This window comes from Schistocerca piceifrons, chromosome X, assembly GCF_021461385.2.
Source record: "Schistocerca piceifrons isolate TAMUIC-IGC-003096 chromosome X, iqSchPice1.1, whole genome shotgun sequence".
NCBI classification, from domain to species: Eukaryota; Metazoa; Arthropoda; class Insecta; order Orthoptera; family Acrididae; genus Schistocerca; species Schistocerca piceifrons.
In genome coordinates, this window is record NC_060149.1 from 84,709,178 (window position 1) to 84,714,788 (window position 5,611).

The 5,611-nt window shown below is 46.7% G+C and overlaps 1 pseudogene; it reads right to left on the bottom strand.

The window, feature by feature from the left end:
* Window positions 1-526: 526 nt before the first annotated feature.
* On the bottom strand, window positions 527-644 carry LOC124723447 (annotated as a pseudogene).
* Window positions 645-5,611: the final 4,967 nt, after the last annotated feature.

Genomic DNA, 5,611 nt, shown 5'->3' on the forward strand with positions numbered 1-5,611 from the left:
GTGATTACGGGGCTTGAACGCTAACGACTCGGCTGCCACCGCTTCGTTGTAAAAATGGCCACTCACAGGTATATATTTGACGACCGAAATTATCTTGCGATTTTCTCAATAACGCCTGAGAAGTACGCGCTACTGCTTACACATTTTGTTGTCCTCGTGGAGTACTACGAGTTTACGAAGTTTCCAGTAAATCCGAGTCCCAAACGTCGTGGCCTCCCCTTGTAAGCTGTTACCACACCTCTTTGATTCAGGATTTCCTAGCTGAAGGCTGTTCGCGTGCGATGCTACTGTGTGTTGGAAAGTTGCAATGCAAGAAAAAAAACTAAAACCAAACGAAATTCCTCCCGAACAGGCCATGAAGCCCAACAGAACTGACCGGCCACAGGCGTCGCTTGATGGGGATATGGAAGGGCATGTGGTCAGCACACCGCTCTCCAGGTCGTATGTCAGTTTCCGAGACCGTAGCCGCTACTTCTCAATCAAGTAGCTCCTCAGTTTGCCTCACAAGAGTTGAGTGCACCCCGCTTGCCAACAGCGCTCGGCAGACCGGATGGTAACCCATCCAAGTGCTAACCCAGCCCGACAGCGCTTCACTTCGGTGATCTGACGGGAACCGGTGTTCCCACTGCGGCAAGGCCGTTGGCGCATTGCAGGAAAACTAGTGAAATGCAGGAAGACCTGCATGAAATTTACTATTAATGTTCAAATGTGTGTGAAATCTTATGGGACTACATTACGTCAAATGTGTAGCAAAAATGTTCAAATGTGTGTGAAATCTTATGGGACTTAACTGCTAAGGTCATCAGTCCCTAAGCTTACACATTACTTAACCTAAATTATCCTAAGTACAAACACGCACACCCATGTCCGACGGAGGACTCGAACCTCCGCCGGACCAGCCGCTACTATTAATGCAGAATGGCAATTAACCCGTAATGTAAATAATTGTAATGTATTGTGGGAAATTAGACTGAAAGATCCACTGCTGATCACTTACACGATCGGCGATAAATCACTCGACACAGCTCAAATTTCTCATATCAAACGGCAGTGCCTTACGGCAGTGCCTTGCCAGAGCTTCAGAACAAGGAAAGCAACAGGAGGTCTACATAATAGATGCGCACTTTGAGACTGTAGGAGAGACGCATTTCATTAGGAAATTACCTGAATCTTCACCCTGCTAGACCACACGGGAAATTTGGACATTTGTGGTAAGGCCTTATGTGACCAAACTGCTGAGGTCATCGGTCCCTAAGCTTACACACTGTTTAATCTAACTTAAACTAAGCTAATGACAACACAAACATCCATGCCAGAGAGAGGACTCGAACCTCCGACGGGGGGAGCCACGCGAACAGTGACAAGACGCCCAGACTGCTCGGCTACCCCAGACCACACGGGCTTCAACCCTAAAGTACTAGCTGGACCACCCAGTCTCCCCTGTGAGGATATCGGGAGTTATGTCAGATGGACGAATAGTAATCTCGTCAACGCGAGTACTGTTGTGTATCATGGGAGACATGAGGTGTGCCTGAGAACAGTGGGCAAGTCTGGCCAACTAGGGCCATGAGTCCAGTCTTACCTTATAGATGGTTCACAGTGGCAGTGATCGACATTTCTCATTTCCGCCCGTTGGCTCTTCGGTGTGTGTGACTACGTTTTGAGGCCACTGCGTGGTTTATCAAGGGCAAGATTACGCTGCGGTATGAACAGCCAGTGGCTGATGCTCCCAGACTTGATCCTCGGCAAATTGGGTGGTCGTCGACCGACAGAAGTCTCTAATAACGAGCTATTTAGTTTCTAGATACATGCCTTCTCAAAATGAATAGGGCATATGACTCAGTCCAACCGTTAAATCAAAAGGCTATTAGTGGCTTCATTTTCTCTTTCAACGTGGAAGGAACTGTATCACAGTCTGTAATCATGTCTCAAATGTAGCAAATTATGAAAGGAAAAGTATTAGGATTTAACGTCCGTTGACGGCAAGGTCATTAAATTAGGGCTACAAGATTGAATTCGGGGAAGAAGCCGGCCGTGTCCCTAACAAAGAAATCATCCAACGCCTTGCGTGAAGTGACTTAATAAAATAACAGAAAATCTAAACTTGATGGCAGGATCGGGATTTGAACTTCCATCCTCCTGAACACAAGTGTCTTTTCAATGTGCTAGCAGAGGGAAGCCCGACACGGGCGTACGTCTATGTACGTTGAATGTTTCCCAGTAGAGCTAGCTATCAACAATACGGTGTAACGTTCGGCACCGACTAGCGACACGGCACTAATCTCGAACTAGAAGAAGGTGCCCGGGTACCCACTGCTTATAACACCGTCCTGGCAGTCTTCGTTGTAAGACAGTTCAGAGCGTAGAGGGTAGCTGCAAAAGACAAATGTTCCGGGTTCGAGACCTGCTCAAGTAAACAGTTTTAACCTGCCTGCGAGTTTCATTCATACACAATTATTTCATTGCAGTTCCTCCTCTACTTGTAATTGCTAAACTTTTTTGTCAGTGAGTCTATGTACCGTAGTTGGCATAAAACGTGGCCGCCAGCCGGGTGCCACAGGGACTAAGCCTGAGTCACTCACTTAAGGCGCCAATAAAACTGACCGTCCCTCAGAAACCTCTGTCCGACCGTCTGCATGATCTGTGCAACAGTATAGTGTGTGATAGTATCTGGAAGAAGTCTTGTCTTCCGCTCGGTATGTCACAGTGCTGTGTCTTCTCGTGGTCCCAGTTCCGTCACGGCAGCGACTGAGCGAGAACGTCTGGTTACGCTCTCACCTGCGGCGCGCTTGCGAGACAAAGACGACGCAAATATTCTGTGAGTACCCCAATAAGGTTTCAACTACGACGAAGCTGAAGAATTTTCTTGGCTGTGTTTACTTTTTTATCCAACTCCTGCATCTCCTCTTCTGATTCTTTACGCGTGCTGCGTGTGATCTTGTAGATTTTCGTTGCATGTTTCTCCGTTTCTTTGTCAGACTGTTTCCTTTGTTCTTGACAACTGTTGGTTTCAGTGATGACGTTTCTTCGTGAAGGAGTTGTTAACATTGATCATTGTACTTCTTGCAATCTACATTTAGTCATTCCTTGTGTTTTACTCTTTCCTTCCTTTATTTGTCCATGGTCCTGTGATCTGTCATGTTTGGGCGATTGTTGATTTGCGTCGTTTGTCTCCACTGTCTGGCTCCTACTAGCAATTTATTCCTGTTTAAAGTTGTCCTCCCGCTTGGTATCTCTGTTAACTTGACTGGAGATGCCCTGTCCTTGGCTATCAGTGGTGTCACGGGTTGGTGCTATATCACTTGTCATTTATTTCCACGACGAGCCTGTCCGGTTTACCGTGCGGTCTAACGCACTGCTTTCCGGGCGGGAAGGCGTGCCGGTCCCCGGTACGAATCCGCCCGGCTGATTTGTATCGAGGTCTGGTGTGCCGGCCAATCTGTGGATGGTTTTTAAGGTGGTTTTCCATCTGCCTCGGCGAATGCGGTCTGGTTCCCCTTATTCCGCCCCAGTTACACTATGTCGGCGATTGCTGCGCAAACACTTTCTCCACGTACGCTTACACCATAATTACTCTACCACGCAAACATTTGGGGTTACACTCGTCTGGTGCGAGACGCTCCCGGGAGGAAGGGGCGGGGGGGGGGGGGGGGGGACGAGTCCACTGTGGGCCGAACTGCACAATAACCCTGGGTTCGGTGTGGGGCGGCGGTGGGATGAGTGGACTGCTGTGGCCTGTTGTGGGGTTGTGTACCACTGTGGGCTACGGCGGGGACGAAGCCTCTCCGTCGTTTCTAGGTCCCCAGTTCAGTACAATACAATACAATTTCCATGACTCCCGCATGATGGTTGTCATCCACAATTTGCCAACCCATCACTTTCTCCGCTATGTTGTGTCAAGTTTTTGGTTCCTTTGCTTTTCGTAGAGTGAATCTTTTGTGGGCGCTTCTGAACTGTGGGCACTGTGTTTTAACGTTTTCTGATGAGCCGCAGGTAGCACATATGTGGGTTGACCGTTATATATGTGCAGTGCTTTGAAGCCACAGACGTTTATATTTGATGAGATTAGTCTCTTCAATTCTGTTTTTACGTTTCTTACTCCACTGTCTACATTAAAATACTTGTTTATGGTCCACATCTCATTGGCCACTTGTAGCATCATGTCATATGTTATTGTATTTCGAGTCGTGGTTATTATCTTACTAAGTCCGCCTGGAAAAAGAGCAACAAGGTACACCTCATCAACAGTGCGACATAAAATCACAGTTGTCCCAAAGAGACATGGACGTCGATGTTGAAGATGAAATACGGGACACAGAACTATGGAAACCACGAACTCGAACCCACATGTGGACATTAGACACTGAGCAGATGAAATCGAAGCAAGTCCTAAAATGAAGCTGACTTACTAGCAAAATGAATTACTGAAGCACCTGATAATGCAAGAATACGTGAGCTTCCAGAGGAAAGCGTATAGTACAATCACCTCTCAGGCATACCATACATTTCATTGAGACTCATCGTCAAGGGCTTAGTAAAGAACGACGACGATCATTCAGCGGGAGGAATGATATGGGGGATACCTAGCTTTGTTTTCTGGGATATTATCAATTACTTGACTGTATACCTTACGTACTCTTCTGAACACATATTTCATGTATTGGTTTATACTCATACATTGACAGTAAACGTACAGGGAATAAAGAATGTAATAGTTACGTAATTTGCATATCAATTGGTCTCACTAGCTTTATGTTCTCGCTAGAGATTTCACTCGGTACACGGTATACAGTTCGGACAAAGAGACTATATCCGGGAAAGGAGCAAGGCTGTGTACTCAAAAAACACACCCACGCTCATGCAACAACCGATTTACAGGCGGTCCGCAGCGGCCACTAGTCATCCTGGACAGTCTAAGGACAAACGCGCTAAGAAATCTTACAATTTTCTTCACACCAAGCGGGTTCCCTTTCCGTCGTGGGTCGGTCACTTAGAGTAAGTGCCGTCGTGGGTCGGTCACTTAGAGTAAGTGCCCGCGAGGGAGGGGGGGAGGGGAGCGACTAAGCGACGAATGAGATATTATCCACTAGGAAATAAATACAGAAATCAAGTAAAGGACACTGAGATTGGGGAAAGAAAATCGTTTAAAATTACTTGCGGCATTTAATATTACCCTGAATTTTGAACAGTGATACCCGTCAATGGTTAGCTAGGAACTCATGGACGGTGCTGCCAGATAAAGCTACTCGGGGTTTCAACAGAGGAATCATCACTGAAGGGACCGATGACCGTAGCAGTCTGGTCCCTTTAATCCCCCAAACCAACCAACCATCACTGAATTTAGCGAAATTGATTCAAAAAGTCACGTTCGCACAAGTTAGGACTAATACACAACCTGAGAATCGACCCTTCAGACTGAGGGTCTATAACACCTGAGCACCTACCACCTGTTTCAAAACCAGCAGAAAGGGCGGTCACCTAATATCACAAGTAAATTACAGAAAAATAATCAAAATTACCAGGACTTGCAAGTCTTTACCTCTAGTCTCTGTTCACTGCTGAACTTGCCCAAGTTGGCGATGAATGTACCCCGGACATACATTAGTGGCTA